Genomic DNA, 19,894 nt, shown 5'->3' with positions numbered 1-19,894 from the left:
GTGTCAGATGGCAAATATTAACCACTCTAAAGCAATTATTCAAATTCCTCCATTTTCTGCCACTTGTGAAAGAAATTGATACATGTGAAATCACAAACTACGTAAGAGAAAAGGGTTCTATGGGTCCTCGGGTTGACAAAAATGAAGGATTCTATGGGTCCTCAGGGTGACAAAAATGAAGCCACTGTAAGGAGAAAAAGTGCTTGAGAGCAACCCGCATAAAGTAAAAGATTACGAGTCTACATGGTAAAAGATGATTTCCACAGTGCTAGAAGTTTGTTGTGTCAGCTTCATTTATGAAAATGACTTCATTCCAAAATGTCTAATCCAAGAAGAACATAAGTCCTTATTTTTACTATACTGAGTTTTCCTTCCTCAAACTGGCAAAAACAAAGGGATACTAACCAGAGTGATCATTTTATATTATAGTGACAAAAAAAAGTTTAAAAATCCAATTAGCAAATATTTAAATAAGATACATAATTTTTAAATTTAACATTTCCAAGGAATTTGGTAAAACTGAAGAGTATGTAATAACGTATAAGAGTACTATTTAATTAGAAGAGAACTGAAATTACACTAAGATTTTCCCTCAAAATATTCAAGACTTGTAAATTTGGGAAGGGAGGAGGGGGACATCCAAAATTTGTTCTCCAACAAAACAGACAGCATCAGCAGGTAAAACTACAGAAGTTGCTCCATAGATCATACAATCACAAGGCATTATTTGCTTAACAGTGAGAAAGCCTCTGGGTTTGTTCTCTGTAACGAGAGCCACTTCACAGTGTAAACAGGTACTAGTAGTACTGTGTCCAACTTACAATTCCAGGAGGAAAGGCACAACTTGACAAAAGAATTTTTTTGGATCCTAAGGTCATGTGCAATAACACAAACTTTTGTTAACAGTCTTGATCTACTTTTCCACATAGAAGGGGACTTCTCCACTTAAAACACCTAATACATGCCATTATTGTCCTATACATAGCCATATCCCGCCCTGTGCCTGGAACAAAGTTCATGTCCTCTTGGGGCAACGGCCTTAAGTGGAGTATCCAGACAATAAACAAGTAAGTAACACCTACACCACCACCACCACCCCCAAACACACACACTCTTCCTTTGTAACAATACTGACACCCTCATATGCAATTTTCCCATTCTGGTCTCTTAATTAAGGGCAATATCATTCTATGCTCTTAAGAAAGGGCAAGGAAATATTAAACACATTCAAAGTTCCCCTCAGTTTCATGCAAAAGAACAGATAACTATGGGCTCCTGGCTGGCTCAATTGGTAGAGCATGAAACTCTTGATCTCAGGATTGTGAGTTCAAGCCCCACATTGGGTGTAGAGATTACTTAAAAACAAAATCTTTAAAACACAACAACAACAAAAGAACGGATAACTGAAGATAAGGGCATTTTGTTTATCCCAAATCTCAAATCTGAGTTTGTCATAGCTCTGAGGTCTAGACAGAGAAAAAAACAGGGAAAAAACAGGACCACAATTGTTCAACCAGCTTCCCTGCATCTTATTCTGCCCATCTAATCAATTGCCAATTGCCTGGTACTATTTAAATTATCCATTCATCTGCTGAAGGGCATCTCGGCTCTTTCCACAGTTCCGCTATTGCGGACATTGCTGCTATGAACACTGGGGTGCACATGGGCCTTCTTTTCACTACACCTGTGTCTGTGGGGTAAATACCCAGAAGTGCAATTGCTGGGTCATAGTGTAGCTCTATTTTTAATTTTCTGAGGCACCTCCACACTGTTTTCCAAAGTGGCTGTACCAACTTGCATTCCCACCAACAGTGTAAGAGGGTTCCCCTTTCTCCACAACCTCTCCAACATTTGTTTCTAGCCTTGTCGATTTTTGCCATTCTAACTGGTATAAGGTGGTATCTCAGTGTGGTTTTGATTTGAATTTCCCTGATGGCTAATGATGATGAACATTTTTTCATGTGTCTGTTAGCCATTTGTATGTCTTCTTTGGAGAAGTGTCTATTCATGTCCTCTGCCCATTTTTTGACTTGACTATTTGTTTTTTGGGTGTTGAGTTTGAGAAGTTCTTTATAGATCATGGATACCAGCCCTTTATCTGTAGTGTCATTTGCAAATATCTTCTCCCATTCTGTGGGTTGCCTCTTTGTTTTGTTGACTGTTTCCTTTGCTGTGCAGAAGCTTTTTATCTTGATGACGTCCCAAAAGCTCATTTTTGCTTTTGTTTCACTAGCCTTTGGAGATGTATCTTGAAAGAAGTTGCTGTGGGGGATGTCAAACATTCAACAGATGTCAAACATTCAACAGATGAATGGATAAAGAAGATGTGGTCCATATATACAATGGAATATTACTCAGGCATCAGAAAGGATGAATACCCAACTTTTACATCAACATGGATGGGACTGGAGGAGATTATGCTAAGTGAAATAAGTCAAGGAGAGAAAGTCAATTATATGGTTTCACTTATTTGTGGAACATAAGGAATAGCATGGAGGACATTGGGAGAAGAAAGGGAAAAAGAAGAAAGGGAAAAATGAAGGGGGGGAAATCGGAGGGAGAGATGAACCATGAGAGACTATGGACTCTGAGAAACAAACTGAGGGTTTTAGAGGGGAGGGGTGGGGGGATGGGTTAGCCCAGTGATGGGTATTAAGGAGGGCACGTACTGCATGGAGCACTGGATGTTATACGAAAACAATCAATCATGGATCACTACATCAAAAACTAATGATGTATTGTATGGTGACTAACATAATAAAATTAAATTAAAAAACAATAAAATAAATTATCCTTATACGGTTTGTACTTATTTCAAAGTCTAAGCCTTTATTCACATCATCTCTAAACCCTGGATGTCTGGCCTTACAACTCCTCCTATTTCTATTCTAGTTTTCACCCCCAGTACCTTATCTGAGACACCTTCCCTAACTATTAAAACTGCCCCAATTCTCTGAACCCCCATGGCAAGGCCCTTCTTAGTCCTTAGATCTCATTTCATACTCGCTCTTCGCTTCCCATGCTCTAACTACACAGGCTTCTTTCTATTCCTCCAATATGCCCTGTCCTTCCTGCAGATCTTTATACTTGCCAGTACTGTTCCCCCTGCTCTTAAAGCTGCTGACTTCTCCTGCGGATCTCAGCTCAAATCATCCTCTTCTCAGAAAAGCCTCCCCTGAGCACACTATCCCCAGTAATATCCAGCTTCCTCCCTCCTTACTTCTCTCATATTACCCTGTTTATTTCCTTTATAGTATGGTCATAATCTATAATTATCTTGTTTGTTATACTGCAGTAAAGGAGACATAAAAAATAAGGACATCTCTATAAAGGTAGGGACTCTGCTGTGTTGCCAGAATACAGTTCAATACTGAACACAAAACAGGCACTCACCAAACAAATGAATCACACAACTCAGTACTGGATCATGCTGGTTTTATTCACGTGTTTATTCTAATAGATTTTAAGCTCTCTGAAAAACTAAGCTTGCACTTCCCAAGGGACCTAATGCAGTACTGACCTTATATTAAGGGGAAAAAAAATTTTTTAATTAAAAAAAAAAAAACTTTTAAAAATCTTGCTAAAGTTAATAACATGAAAAAAGCATGGGATTTCTAAAGACAGGCAAATATGGGTTCAAATCTTAGCTCCACTTCAGTATGTGTGATCCTAGCAAGTTACTTCACTTGTACATGGTAAGTTTCTCATCTAGGAAGTAACATCTATCTAACTTACAGAATCTACGAAGTAACATCTAACTTACAAAACCGCCATAAAGAGAAAGGATGTATAGGGGCACCTGGGTGGATCAGTTGTTAAGCGTCTGCCTTCAGCTCAGGTCTTGATCCCAGGGTCCTGGGATCGAGCCCCACATCCGGCTCCTTGCTCAGCGGGGAGCCTGCTTCTCCCTCTGCCCGCCACTCCCCCCTGCTTGTGTTCCCTCTCTCGCTGTGTCTCTGTCAATAAATAAATAAAATCTTAAAAAATAATAAAAAAGAGAAATGATGTATATAAAGCAACTAATATATCACTTGGCACAGAATAAACACCTAATATGGCATTCTCAACCCCAACTAAAACTTGCAAAAACCAAAATGGCCCTAAGATAAAGATGAGAACTACAACTGTTAAATGAAAGCATCGAAACACTATAAATAAGAGGAAACTCAGAAAAATCCTCACTTCTTGACAGGCTTATTTGCTAAATTAATCCTTTCTAAAATCCCCATACTCTGATCTTGAACAGTTTAAACTAAATGTCATGTGTGTAGTCAGAGGATTCGGAATGTTACAGAAAGGGTTGTAATCCGACTCTATTTTAAGAAGAGATAAATTAACATTAAGTTAATTCTACAATAAGTATTTATCGGGTCTCTAATACGCTCAAGGAAGACAATCTAGTTGTCTAGCACAGAGTAGTTGTCAAGCACAGAGGCTTTCAAGTCAAGCAGCCCTGAACTCATATCCCCCTTCTTGTGCAACTTTGGGCAAGCTAGTCAACCCCTCTAAGACTTTGTTTCTCCAGGGGCGCCTGGGTGGCTCAGTCGGTTGAGCGTCAGCCTTCGGCTTAGGTCATGATCTCAGGGTTCTGGGATAGAGCCCCATGTCGGGCTCTCTGCTCTGCGGGGAGTCTGCTTCTCCCTCTGCCCCTCACCCCTCTCGTGCTCTCTCTCTCTCAAATAAATAAAATTAAATTAAAAAAAAAAAGACTTTGTTTCTCCAACCATAAAACAGAAATAGTATTAACATCATAGGCTGTAAGAATTAACTGAGTTACTCTTCTGTAGAGCACTTAACACTCAAATATGAGCTCTTTTTTATCATTGTAAAGTAACCCAGATAAGCAATCAATTTAGAATCTGGTTATCTAGACAATCTTGTATAGGGGGTTGTGTTTATACTCCATCAAAGTGCTAAGTGAAAGCCAACCATGTACTCTTCAGAACAAAATCTGGTTTTGGATTAGGATGTAATACACAAGGCAAATTTCTGCTTTCAAATCAACAGAAAAATAAGAAACAAGGCTTCCCTATCTGGGCCAACACCAACCAAATTTAACATGTACATTCTTTGACCCAGAAACTCCATTTCTCCAAGTATGCAAAGAGGTAAGCATAAGGATATTTACCACAGCCTTGCTTACAGGAACAAAAACAGAAGACTACCTACATGTGAACTAACAGAGGACTGGTAAGTTATAACACAAAGGAATATTACACAACTATTAAAAAGAATGAACAACAGTGCCTGTTATAGACAAAACTGTGCCCCCCCCCCCAGAATGTTTATGTTGAAGTCCTAACCCCCAGTACCTCAGAATATCTGACAGTATTTGGACATAGAGCCTTTAAAGAAGTAATTAAGGTAAAATGAAGTCATACTGGTGGGCCCTAACCCAACATGGCTGGTATCCTTATAAGGAGATTAGTACACAAACAAAGAGGGAAGATCAGATGAAGACACTAAGTCAGCTACCTATAGGGGCACCTGGGTGGCTCAGCATCAGGCTCCCTGCTCCATGGGAAGCCTGCTTCTCCCTCTCCCACTTCCACTGCTTGTGTTCCCTCTCTCGCTGTCTCGCTCTGTCAATTAAATAAAATCTTTAAAAAAAAATTTTTTTAAATAAATAAATTAAATAAATAAATGTCAGCTACCTATAAGCCAAGAGAGAAGCCTTTAGAAGAAACTAAACCTGTCAACACCTTGATCTTGGGCTTCTAACCTCCAGGACTGTCAGGAAATAAATTTCTACTATTTAAATCATCTAGGGGCGCCTGGGTGGCTCAGTTGGTTGGGCGACTGCCTTCAGCTCAGGTCATGATCCTGGAGTCCCGGGATCGAGTCCCACGTCGGGCTCCCTGCTCAGCAGGGAGTCTGCTTCTCCCTCTGACCCTCCCCCTCTCATGCTCTCTCTCTCTCTCATTCTCTCTCTCAAATAAATAAATAAAAAAAAAAATAAAATAAAATAAAAAAAAATAAAAAATAAAAAAAATAAATCATCTAGTCTTTGTTATGGCAGCCCTAGCAAACTAAACAGTGCCAACATGAAAGACCCCCAAAATGTATTAAGTTTTTAAAATGCAGGGGCGCCTGGGTGACTCAGTTGTTTAGCATCTGCCTTCAGCTCAGGTCCTGATCCCAGGGTCCTGGGATCAAGCCCTGCATCAGGCTCCCCTGCTCAGTGAGGAGCCTGCTTCTCCCTCTCCCTCTGCGTGCTGCTCCCCCTACTTGTGCTCACTCTGTCAAATACATAAATAAAATCTTTAAAAAAAAAAAGTTTTTAAAATGCAAAGTACATGGGGCATCTGGGTGGCTCAGTCAGTTAAGCATCCGACTCTTGATTTTGGCTCAGGGTTGTGGGATCAAGCCCCACATCAGGCTCCATACTCGGTGGGGAGTCCGCTTGGGATTCTCTCTCTCCCTCTCCATCTGTCCCTCTTACATTTGTATTCCCCTTTAAAAAAATAATTCCACTTTAGAAATTTATCCAAAATGAATAAAATAGTTTATCAAGAAAAAACAGAATGCTATTTACAGTAAAATAGTTAATGCAAGAGACAAGTGATTAAGTAACAATATACACAAGATGAAATGCTATACATATTAAAAATAGTTGTGAAGACTACCAACATGATAACACGATATTATTTTTTTTTAAAGATTTTATTTATTTATTTGAGAGAGAGAATGAGATAGAGAGCATGAGAGGGGGGAGGGTCAGAGAGAGAGGCAGACTCCCTGCTGAGCAGGGAGCCTGACGTGGGACTCGATCCCGGGACTCCAGGATCATGACCTGAGCCGAAGGCAGTCGCTTAACCAACTGAGCCACCCAGGCGCCCGATAACACGATATTATTAAAAACATATATTATTGGGGCACCTGGGTGACTCAGTCGGTCAGGCGTCTGCCTTCAGCTCAGGTCAAGATCCTAGAGCTGTGGGATCGAGCCCCATGTCAAGCTCCCTGCTCAGTGGGGCGCCTGCTTCTCCCTCTGCCCCCCTCCCTCCACTCATACTCTCTCTCTCACGCTCTCCCAAATATTTAAAAACAAACATACACTATCACTAATTGTTAAAATTTTGAGTTCTCATGTGTAAAAAAAAAAAAAATGCAAAAGGCGTTAAACAGTAGCTATGTTGGCATGTGTGTGGGGGTCAGTTAAAGAACAAGACCCAAGCACCTAACAGATCTTATCCAATCCTCCCTGCATCAGGACACAAGTTGGGACTTAGAGCATGTTACAATAGGCTTCTGTTCTTCCAAGAAACCAACTCTATTAACTATAAGTCAGCAAGATATTTAAGTCCTGTTATAGCACTACATTGGGTAAGACAGAAACCCTGCCTTCAAAGACCTTCAATACATTTCAATAATTTACTGAATGCCTGCCTACTCTGTGCCAAACACTATGCTAAACAGCTTTACATACATCATATATCACATCATATATTTTACTGGTTTTAAGCATTACAGGGGAACACAGTTATAATAGTCTTGCTAAAAAATTACACTATAAACTACAAGTGCCACAGATTTTCAAAAGAGTAATGATAAATATGGGAGAGTGATCTAGAAGAATGTTAGAATAAATCTCTAGTTAAATGGAATATGAGCAGAAAGAGTACAAGTAGTGCTAACCTGCAAAGTGGAAGAAACAAAAAAAACTGGCTAAGTCCAAGTCATATAGACTCTGAAAGCTTAGCAGAGGAGTTTTCATTTAACCTGGGTAGGAAACTCATGAAGAACAGCTTTGTTTTAGACTATCAATCTTGTACCTGTATCCCAGGGTGGACTGTCAAAGGTAACAAGATAAAGTAAAGTAACTCAGCTAAGAAACTACTTTAATAATGAAGGATATGCACTAGGGTAGAAGCATGGAAAAAGAGTAGAAACAGTTGAGGGGTTGGGAGTGGAGGATGGGTTTAGGAAGATGGCAGATTAAGAGGAATTTTTTTATTTTAGGAAATTAGAGGACTGGTTTGTACCCACAAATGGAGAAGTTAGAAGAAGAAACCTTAAGGTCAGGCTATAAGTTCTTAAAGCCCTCTTTTAAGAAAACACACAACAGCCTTTTCACAATCAGTACACAGTAATTTGGTCTGAAGTCTTATCAAGGATGAAATCACGAGCCAGCCTGTATCAGAAATCCCACATACAAGCATACATTTGCAGCAAAAAATAAGTCACTATATTCCCAAGGCAACAACATACACCGTAAAATGAATGACAAGCTGAGAAAGTTTCCTTTGAAAAATTACCAACTACAACAAAAATTACCAACTACGACATGCCAACTACAAAACTAACCATGACTTCCTTTGTTACATCTGATGAGGCAGAGGTACCTTCATTCAGATTCTCATAGAATCTGTCTTACAAACCACAAGCCATATTTTAAAAGAAGACAAGATTACCAAGGCTCTAAATCAAAAAAGTCTACCAATTTTGATGCAGAATTTATTGTTAATGGGGTGAACTTTGACAGAAGCATTCAACCATATACTTCAAGGCATAGTTCGACAAAAATAATAAGAGCAGCTGTAACACTGGCACCAAAGTCCGTGTCAATGCAGGACACCAAAGTCCATGTCAATGCAGGACACCTGGAAGGAGGGCAGACGTTTCAGTTTGGTTGCACAGATTAAGTGTATTTTATCCACTCTCAGAGAGCAAGAGAAACAAAAACAACAAAGAAAGAGTTGCAAATACTCTGAAAAATAACCAATATGTGTTGGCAACAAATCTGCCTTTTCAAGAGCACTTTCAAACCAAAGCAACACCATCAAAGCACAAACTTCTACTTTGACCATCAATTGTTTCTATGGTTAATACACCGGGAAACTAAGCTACTAAAATGGTACTCCAAATGCATTATGAAATACACTTGCTTCATGTTCATTTTTAAAGATTTCCTATAAACTTAAGCGTAACAGTACTTGTCGCTGATTAAAAGCAGTTACATTTGTTCTCTCTAGAATGCTCTTGCCTGGATAGCTCATTCAGTCATCCCCACAGGTCTTTGCTTGAATGTCAGTGTGGAGAACTCCTCTACCTTTTTTTTTTTTTTTTTTTAAGATTTTTATTTACTTGATAGAGAACTCGGGAAGAGGGAGAAGCAGGCTCCTGGCTCATGCCTCATGTGGGGCTTGATCCCAGGACCCCGGGATCATGACCTGAGGCAAAATCAGATGCTTAAGCCACTGAGCCACCCAGGCAGCCCTCCTCTAATTTTAAACTGCAGCCCAAGTTCTATCAAACCCCGAAGCACTCCACTGTACCCTACCACCAGCCCTCCCTGATCATCCACCCCTTCGTTTCTCTCCAAACTATGACGTAAATCAAGAGGGCACAGATTTGTTTGGACCTATTTCATCCACTGCTTTATCCCCAACCCCTGGAACAGTGACTGACACAGAGCAGGCACTCAGAGTTGTTGAATTCATAAATTAATAGGATAGTATGGGTGAATGATGCAGCAGGTCAAAAAACATGTTCTTTGTATTCAGAATATCCCCTTTAACGGGTCCTCTAGGCTCCTAAACCCTCTTCTGTTACTACCTGGATAAAGAACCAAAAGCAAACAAAAATTTAATTGTTACCCTTCTGAAGAGAAAACTCATATTCCTAAGGTATAAGGCAAGTCCACAACCTGAACCAGCTGGAGTAGCTAACACCAAGTGTTTGAAGCCACCCAGTATTACTGTCGGGGAATACTCTGTCCTCTGTTCTGGGAATGCCCAATTCTACCAACTTTTAAGCTAGCAAAAAAACAAACAAACAAACAAACCAAAAACAACAACAAAAAAAACCTCCTAAAAAAGCAGCATTCCTAAGAATTAGGTGTATCACATTGTGACTGCAACTGTACCACAGTGAAATAGTTAATGTACATCTTACACTCAGTAGTTTTAGATAATGAAAATATATCTAGTCTAATTTTGGAACAATTCACTTAGATTTAAATTAACTGAAAGTGTATAATGAACTTAAGGAATCACAAAACTGCCAAAAAATTATCTCTAGGATTTAGGTCTTCATAAAAATCTTTAGCATTAATTAATCCATTTTAAAAGGTGCTCCTATGTATTGTTTCTTTTTTTAGAAAAATTTTTACTTGGTGTTTTTTTAAATATTTGTAAAAAATCATCTCATTTTCATATTAAAAATAGAGACTGAAAGCAAGAGAGACAGATTTATATTTTATAAGAGCAAAAATGATATTAATTTTTCCAAATGAAAGTAGCAGAGGTAAAGAATCTGGTTTCAGCAGAAAACAAACTTTCGTATCTTTAACACAGGTCACATCCAGGACATGAATTAATCTTGCTCCTGAAGAAAATGTACTCAAATTACTGAAAAATAGTAATTTTTTTAAAGAAATACCACAGCCCAACCTAAGTATCTAAACCTGACCTGGATATATAAAGTTATATCTAGTTATCTCTTTCCCCTCTCTCCCATCTCTGGTGTAAGTGAAATGATTTTTCCTGACTCTGATTTAACTAGAACCACGGACAAGTTTTTAGGAGAATATACCTTCACTGCCATGTAATAGGTGCAACATGAAAAAAAAAAACATTCACCTAAAAGACAGGATCCGAGGTAGGAGTTTTCTTGGGGGCAGGGATGAGGAGTATGTGTGACAAGGAAGAGAAAGCAAAAGAAATGTCAAATGGTAAAATACAAAGACTTCATAGATTACTGTACCAGCTCCTAAAAAAACTTAACTTCTCATATATGTGAACAATTATTTTTTAAAAACATCATAGAAATTCTTTGAATCACAAATAAAACAATTATGAATTCTATGACTTTCAGGGGGTGCCTAGGTGGCTCAGTCAGTTAGGCGTCTGTCTTCAGCTTGGATCAGGATCTCAGGGTTCTGGGATCGAGCCCCACATCCGGCTACTGCTCGGCGGGGAGTCTGCTTCTCCCTCTCTCTGCCCCTCCCCCTGCTCTTGCTCTCTGTCTCGGTCTGTCTCTCTCAAATAAATAAGTAAAATCTTTTTTAAAAATAATAATAAAACAGTTATGAATTCTATGACTATCAGAACATTAAAATGTTGGCTTTGAAATAACTGCAAGCTTTTCAGAATATTGGAAAACAGTAAAATACTCTAACTAGGATCACTGATCCAAGAACAGAAGAAACTGGAGATCGTGACCTCCATTTCAGAGGATTCACTTGCAGCCACTGGACAATCACTTCTCCAGTTCCTAATATTGGTCTGCTTCTCCCTTCCAATGTCTTGCCCCAGTTTTAAGTTGAGATGGAGCTACTTGCCCAGAGACCCCAAAGATGTGTTTTATAAATAACATACTCGGTTCAATCCCAAGAAATTGCAAATTAGCAATTTCTATGCAACACCTCTTGAATGGGGCTTAATAAACCAAGAACAGATCATCCATGGCCTCTGCTGAAGTCTCTGTCTCTACCATTCACGTGCCTCAGGAACTTGAGAAAATCGTTCCCATTTTTCTATCCATAGCAAGCATTGTTTGGCCACACCAACAGTCCTTGAATCTAATGGAGATTAATAAACCACCAGACACCATGCCTCCCAGTTCATTTTCCCAAAACTTTAAAGGAGCAGGAAAAAAAAGGGGAGGGAGGACTCCAACAAACAAGTTTAAGAAACACTGAATTAAACAGACTCCTAACTTTTCTGAACCTTTAATAAACTTACGTAGATTAGGAATTTCCAAGATGGAGATATATAATAACTACAGTTTCCAACTTGATGCCACACCCCCTGGAAACATCCCTCAGGTATTCTGAAACACACTAGAAAAACAAAGGCATTACTCTTAAAATTAAAATTATCCCCTACCCCCATTTCTACTGGTTTAGGAACCCTCAGAATGATCTAACACTCGCTTTGGCCCCGTGGTGACCAGAGCAAATAAATAATTTGACCTAAAATAATTCAAACATTTCCACAGCTTATATTTTGTACTACTTCTTCTATTTGGACACTTTCTGAAACAAATGCGGGCATTAGATATTGACTTAAACCCTAGCACTCTAATATTCACAGAACTATTCATTTTTTTTCTCTAGTTAACTGATAAATGAAAATTTACATTCTAAAATCTAATAGTTTGAGGTGCCTGGGTGGCTCAGTTGGTTGAGCGTTGGACTGTTGGTTTTGGTTTAGGTCAAGATCTCAGGGTGGTGAGACTGAGCCCTGCGTCAGGCTCCATGCTCAGCATGGAGTCTGCTTGAAATTCCCTCTCTCCCTCTGCCTCTGCCCCTCCCCCCAGGGTCAGCTGCACTCTCTCTCCCTAAAAATAAAATATTTTAAAAATAAATAAAATCTGGGCGCCTGGGTGGCTCAGTCGGTTAAGCGACTGCCCTCGGCTCAGGTCATGATCCCAGGGTCCTGGGATCGAGTCCCGCATCGGGCTCCCTGCTCTGCAGGGAGCCTGCTTCTCCCTCTCCCACTCCCCCCGCTTGTGTTCCCTCTCTCGCTGTGTCTCTGTCAAATAAATAAATTAAAAAAATAAATAAATAAATAAATAAATAAATAAATAAATAAATAAAATCTACTAGCTTATTTAAAACCCATTAATCTTAAATTCCATAATAAAAATATGGTTTTCTGGGAATCAATATATTGATGGTTTAATTCCACTTCAAAAGATTCTAAAATCAAGCTCCTCTCAAGTAGCATTCAGCTAGTGAAATAAGTACTAGTCGTTACAAAAACAGGTTGTATAATGAAAATCCCACAAATACCAACAATTACTTGCTAAGAAACTTTATTGAATTACTTCTCATTCCTCTTCATCTGCTTTTTTTTTATAAAGATTTTATTTATTTATTTGACAGAGAGAGAGAGACAGTGAGAGAGGGAACACAAGCAGGAGGAGTGGGAGAGGGAAAAGCAGGCTTCCCGCTGAGCAGAGAGCCCGATGTGGGATCATGACCTGAGCCGAAGGCAGACGCTTATCAACTGAGCCACGCAGGCGCCCCTTCATCTGTTTTTATTTTTAAGATTTTATTTATTTTAAGATTTTATTCATTTATTAGAGAGCAACAGAAAGAGAGAGAGCACAAGCAGGAGGAGAAGGAGAAGCAGGCTCCCTGGAACGCTGGGACCATGACCTGAGCCAAAGGCAGACACTTAACCAATGAGCCACCCAGGCGCCCCAGCTCTTCATGGGCTTTTAAACAGATTTCAAAGCAAACCAAAATATACAAATACTCTTAAACTGCCTATCAACAAAACAAATGGATTGTGGCTGAAACCTCACTTACGCTTTCTTCTATAAGGAATCTTCTTCTCATACTCCTTAACAAGAATTAACAGCCTCGGGGCGCCTGGGTGGCTCAGACGGTTAAGCGTCTGCCTTCGGCTCAGGTCATGATCCCAGGGTCCTGGGATCGAGTCCCGCATCGGGCTCCCCGCTAGGCGGGGAGCCTGCTTCTCTCCCTCTGCCTCTGCCTCTCTCTCTCTCTGACTTTCATGAATAAATAAATAAGTAAATAATTAAAAAAAAAAAAAAGAATTAACAGCCTCCTTGTATTCTACCTCCATCTCTCCCCCCGGTTTCATTTTCTCTTCATTGTTCTGTTCTCAATCTCTTCTGTTCCCACAAGGAGCAGCAGTCATAATCTTTTTAGCTGAAAAGGATGGCTGTGCCTTAATATCCAACACTAGATGGCTTCATACTGCCACCTGAAACAGAATGGACGGACACAAGAGTGCCTGAGACACTGCTCCCCCAGCTCTCCTGGGGTCTGCAACATGTCTAGCCAGCCAAGAGGAGTCTCATCCATTCACTTTAGTGTGGCATATGAATACTTTTCCACATCTGCCTTGATTTGAAAAGGATTAGGAAACACTACTCTAAAGCATATACTGCACAAGGATAGTACCGGTGGATTTCTCCTACACCAAACAGTTCAAGGAAAAGTTATTAGAGGGCGCCTGGGTGGCTCAGTTGGTTAAGCGACTGCCTTCAGCTCGGGTCATGATCCCAGGGTCCTGGGATCGAGTCCCGCGTCGGGCTCCCTGCTCTGCAGGGAGCCTGCTTCTCCCTCTCCCACTCCGCCTGCTTCTGTTCCCTCTCTCGCTGTGTCTCTCTCTGTCAAATAAATAAATAAAATCTTTAAAAAAAAAAAAAAAAAAAAGAAAAGTTATTAGAAAAAAATTCAATCTAGTCCTTTAAAAAAAAGGATGGTAGCTAAGTAAGACTAGATTTTAGTTATCAATATTTTCCCTTGAGATTAGAAATATGGTTTATTTCAGGAAAGAAAACAGAAAAGATTTGTTATATTTCACCAGCTAAATGCCAGCTTTGTAGTTCACCTGTTTTCATAACCAACAATTACAGGAATTATCCTTCATAACAATGTTTTCAATAAAATGTCATTTGAGTTCAAAAGTGTAACTGATATTCTAAACTAGAACTTAAGATTAGTTAGTACTAAGCGGTAAACAGTACTTTAACAACTTTGCATTCCTGATAGTGAGCACAGACATGAGGCGATTCTACACAATACGCAAGACACTATAACTCACTTCTTTAAAAGCCAAACCGGTTTCACCCACTTTCAGATTAGGATCCTTGCAATACATACTGCTACAGTGCCTAAAAGAAACCAGTTCATACTTAAGTAGGAGGAAAAATAAAAATAAAGCACCCAACTGCTGTTTCTGAAATTCCTTAAGACATCACTCTAGCAGTCTAAAGAGGATGCTTCAAACTTTAATGTGCATAAAAATCAGGTGGGTGTCTTGTTAAAATGCAGATTCTGATTCAGTGGGACTGGGATGGAACTCCAAGGTGATCTTACGCTGCCGGTCCAGAGTCCACACACTGTATTTGACTTTACACCCTCGTTTATGTAACACTCGTTAAGATAGTAGACAAAAACTTAAAGCAGGTAACAATCTCCACTTCATTTAATAATTTTTATGGTTTCATGAGATTAATCTGGGGGAGGGGTGGTTATTAAAATTTTGATTTGAAAAAAAATTTGTTTTAATTTTGATTTGGGGGGGAAACCCAGCTTCTCAAACATGAGGGCCTGAGAGAGGTTGTAATAATAACAAGAACACACATCTAGGGCGCCTGGGTGGCTCAGTTGGTTAAACGACTGCTTTCGGCTCAGGTCATGATCCTGGAGTCCCTGGATCGAGTCCCGCATCGGGCTCCCTGCTCGGCAGGGAGTCTGCTTCTCCCTCAGACCCTCCCCCCTCTCATGTGCTCTCTCTCATTCTCTCTCTCTCAAATAAATAAATAAAATCTTAAAAAAAAAAAAAAAAAAAAGAACACACATCTATAGAGCACTTAGTATGTGCCAGTGAATTGTCTTAAATACTTCACATAGATTAACTGATTTGATTCTCATAACAACACTGTGAGGTAGGGACTATTGCAGGCCCTGTTTTACAGAAGGTAAACCTGAGTCACAAAGACATTACTTAGACTGCACATAGATAGTAAATGCAGGATTTGAACCCAGGCAGTCTGGTTCCAGAGTCTACACCTTTAATTACGATACTACTAGTACAGCTCCCAAGAGAGCAGAATTAAAATGGCAAATCACGGGGCGCCTGAGTGGCTCAGTCGTTAAGCGTCTGCCTTCGGCTCAGGTCATGATCCCAGGGTCCTGGGAGCGAGCCCCGCGTCAGGCTCCCTGCTCGGCAGGAAGCCCGCATTTCCCTCTCCCACTCCCCCTGCCTGTATTCCCTCTCTCGCTGTGTCTTTCTCTGTCAAATAAATAAATAAATAATCTTTAAAAATAAATAAATAAAATAAAATGGCAAATCAGAATGGCTTACTTTCGGAGAAAATGATGCACGAGTTAAAGAGCTGAGTGAGCAACAGAGGTGACCGATGGCCAATTATTGGTGAATCCCAGGACTTAACAATATACAGTTTCTTCCTATATTAGAAACTATTTTGGACTTCAGCTAATAATAGCTAAATATGTGATAAATATTTCTCTACAGTATTTTTTGTAATGTTTTATTTTATTTATCTGAGAGAGAGAGCGTGCATGCATGAGAGAGGGAGAGAGAATCTGAAGCAGACTGAGCACCGACCGCGGAGCCCCACATGTGGCTCAATCTCACCACCCTGAGATCATGATCTGAGCTAAAATCAAGAATCAGACGCTTAACCGACTGAGCCACCCAGGTGCCCCTACAATACTTTTTTAAAGGAGGAAAACACCTGGTTTCATGGGGTGCCTGGCTGGCTCAATCGGTAGAGCGTGCAACTCTTGATCTTGGGGTTGTAAGTTCGAGCTCCACACTGGGTGTAGAGATTACTTAAAAATAAAATCCTAAAAAAATTAAAAACAACAAACACCTGGTTTAACTTCATGCAATAAGCATTCTGAGACCAATGTCCCAGGGGCAACTAGGGAAGAAGAGTTTTAACATCCAAGAATTATAACAGAAGCAGTAGCAGACATAACTGAAATAATAAGTAATGAAAACTGCTTTAACAAAAATATTTTGGACTGAAAGGATGAGTAACTAAAAGTAGAAACTGGTAAGGGACAAAGCATAACATGACCAGGAATTTGATACTGTTGAGCAAAGTGGAAAAAGTGGCAAAAATAAGCTGCTATAGCAAACAAAAGAAAGAGAGGAAAGAAGCAAACATTAAAGTCTAAATAAGAACTGGTCATCAGAAAAAACTTTCTAAGCGATGGTGAACAGTCCAGACAGTACAGCTATGGAAGACACTGGACTAAACAGATGGATAAGATCAAGCAAGAGTAGATTAGTAATCATCACTTCAATGAGCCTGAATACGGATGTGGCTGACCAAGCACAAGTCTCAGGAAACACAGTAAACAAGCCTATGGAATATGCAGAAAGAGAAAACGTTAACCCTCAGACATCATTAAATTCATTCATTTGACAAACATTTCTTGAGACCTACTATATATCTGGCACTATTCTAGGTGCTAGGGATACAGGGGTGACCATGCCAGGTCAAAGTCCCGCCCTCATATCACTTACATTCTGGTGGAGGACACTAATAGTTTTGAAAGAGAACAATGAATAAGGCATTATCATAAAAGCCTAGAATGAAGCCCTTTAATATAGGAGGATACATGGAACTATTCATGGGACATAAGTTAACAAAATAGTAATCCCTCCTTAACCCTTATAGACTGAAGTGCTTCTCACTGTGTTCCTTATCCTCTCAAAAAGACCCTAAAAACACTAAAGAAATGCATCTAAAATGTACCTATAAATAAAAGGACAATCTGACTTTTACTCCCCAAAATGCCTATAAATACTACTCCCAGAAAGGCACAATAAATTGTACTTCAAAGTTTTCCAAATGTGACAGCTCTTGAATCAAAACATTTTATTAGTGTAACCATCTTAAAAATAACTAGAAATGCTTTTCTAATAGACCAAATGCTTTTCTAAGCAGGAAAAGTATCTGAATAAAGGAAAACCAATCTTGAAATTACAGAAAATGTCAAGATTTGGTCTCGTTGGGCTTTAAGAATTTTACAGATGTTTGATTTAAGCCCGCTGACCTCCGCTGCTGTAACATGGGCCTTAGATTCACAAAAAACTTAAGTTTAACTGAATACAGGTTTTGGTTAGTATCAGAAGACATTTTAAGAGGATGTGATACCTTCCGGGTCTTGAAGAAATTACTAGAAAACAGCTCATTTTTAATACTCAGTTAACTATCAATCTCTTATCTCCTTGCCTCAGTTTAAAAACTGTAAATTTGGGCGCCTGGGTGGCTCAGTTGGTTAAGCGACTGCCTTCGGCTCAGGTCATGATCCTGGAGTCCCGGGATCGAGTCCCACATCAGGCTCCCTGCTCAGCAGGAAGTCTGCTTCTCCCTCTGACCCTCCCCCCCCTCATGCTCTCTCTCTCTCATTCTCTCTCTCTCTCAAATAAATAAATAGTCTTTAAAAAAAAACTGTAAATTTAAACCATTCTGCTATATTTTAAAAGGAAAGATGCAAATTGATGTATGTATATTTAAACTTCTTAAATGTAGAAGTCTCAAGAAATAAGGCAGCAGGGAGTGTTTTTAAAACAAAATACCACATTATGACAGATGTATTTCAGAAGATCCAAGCTCAATACCTATCCAATCATCTACAACACCTTACACACCACAAAAAGTTGATTTAAACCTACCACTTCTTTTAAGTGTTTCTTAACAAGCAATGTTCTCTCTACACACAAGAGAAACAATAAGAAAGTACTTGTTCCAACATGAACTACCCTTATTACAATGCCATTACACAATGGGATCTCATTTGCTTTACAATGCTAACATTTTTCTGTGCTATAACCCTGTAATCAATGAAGGATATACAATTGGGGATGTATGTAATATTCTGGGGAACAAATACTGTGATCCCAAAAGTCTGAAAATGTTACTTAAGTGTTTTTGGTTAAAAATCCGAAAGGCGTTTTTAATCACAAAATTAAATTACCTAGCAAGCAAAGGTAAGGCCTAAAATGAACTGATTCTCTTTCCACCACACCCTTGCCACAAAAAGCGCACGTGAGCCAGCTTAGGTCTGTACCGTGCATCAGTTAAGTCATAAGGGAGAAGTTAAACAGTCTGAAAAAGTCATTTTGAGCAAAGAAATGCTCTCACAAATCACTTCATTGGACTGCAACGGGATCTTTAAAGTTACTGCCTACACAAGTGGCTGTAGATGCTGTCTTATCCCTGGCACAAGCTAATCTTGAGATTTTAAACCTTCCTGGCTTTTAGATGCCTTTGAGACAGCCAAAAGATTTCAAAGGATCGTCTATGAACACGATGCGTTGGGAAGCAGGCAGGATGTGCCACTGAGTGCCCAACTGAGGCTGCAAAACGCTGTCTTCATTCGGTGAGTCCCTGACTTGTAGGAGTTAAAACTCTCACCCCTTATATTGAGATGACGTAATCCTCCACACTGCATTTCTCTTGGACTTAAAGGGGAGGAAAAAACAAATGAACAAAGAAAATTTCACCCTTATAAGAGGAATTAAGCAAGCGGCAGAACGACAGTTTCGAGAGGTGGTTAGGTAACTCCCTGAAAGGGAAGCTTCAGCTGAATAAGCAAGGAGAATTGGAGAAGCAAATGGAAATGGTGCTAGGAACTCAATCTAAGGCCGGAATAAAGGAGCCTGGAGAAACAGCGACCCGGCCCGCCAGACCGCGCGCCGGGCCGCGGGGCTGCGGAGGGAAGCGCGTCGCAGGCACAGCCCGGGGCAGTCCGCGAGCCGCCCCCTCCCCGGCCGCCACTTCCCCGTCGCGCTAGCGATTCCGCTCCCCTCCCCCCGCCCGCCGCAAAATGTCCGCGGCGGCGCCCGGAGAAGCAGGAAGTCCAAGCCGGGGCGCAGGGGACAGACCCGGCCCGGGAGCCCAAGCCACCCGCGAGCGGCTCCGCGGCCCCGGCCCTCCGTGCCCCGGCCCGCCACCCGTCCTCGGAGCCCGCGGGGCCGGGCCGGGGGGGAGGGGGCCCCAGGCGGCCGGGATGGGTGTGACCCCTTCCTTCCGCCGCTCCCGGTGACAGCCCGGCCCCGCCCGCGCCCTCAGGTCTGCACCCCGCGCTGGGGCCGCGCACCTCTCGGCGGCCGAGCGCCCCCGCCTGCCCCGCCGCCACCCTCTCCCCTCCGCTCCCCGACAGAACCCGGACCCGCGCTCCCCGGACGGCGCCGCGCGACTCGGACACCCTTCCCCGCGCCCCGCACTCCCAGGGTTCCCGGGATCCCAGAGGCGGGGTGTCCCCACGGACGGGGAGAGGCCGGGGACCGCGCGCAGGGGACGGGACCGTGGGGGAGCCGCTCCCGCGGGGAGCCTCGGGCCCCGCACTCACCTCAGCTTCTCCGCCGGGGCGTTGGCAGCGCTGCGCGGGGTCTCCTCGGCTGCCGGACAGGGGCACGCGCCT

General features: G+C 41.2%; 1 protein-coding gene across 4 annotated transcripts in view; it reads right to left on the bottom strand.

Annotated features, from left to right (window-relative positions):
* The window catches only part of CDC42 (cell division cycle 42), a 49,241-nt gene extending 29,347 nt beyond the window's left edge, over positions 1 to 19,894 (bottom strand). Inside the window, exon 1 of one of the 4 annotated variants that reach the window (XM_044914414.1) lies at positions 19,823 to 19,894. The gene's annotated coding sequence lies outside the window, so the exon portion shown is untranslated. Of the gene's footprint in view, positions 1 to 11,687; positions 11,771 to 18,885; positions 18,979 to 19,822 lie in introns of those variants that run through there. The other 3 variants (XM_044914411.1, XM_044914412.1, XM_044914413.1) reach the window with 3 other exon arrangements.

Source organism: Neomonachus schauinslandi, chromosome 4 (genome assembly GCF_002201575.2).
Source record: "Neomonachus schauinslandi chromosome 4, ASM220157v2, whole genome shotgun sequence".
In the NCBI taxonomy this organism is placed as follows: Eukaryota; Metazoa; Chordata; class Mammalia; order Carnivora; family Phocidae; genus Neomonachus; species Neomonachus schauinslandi.
The sequence above is the reverse complement of the archived record's forward strand: the minus strand, read 5'-3'. Positions and strand labels throughout refer to the sequence as shown.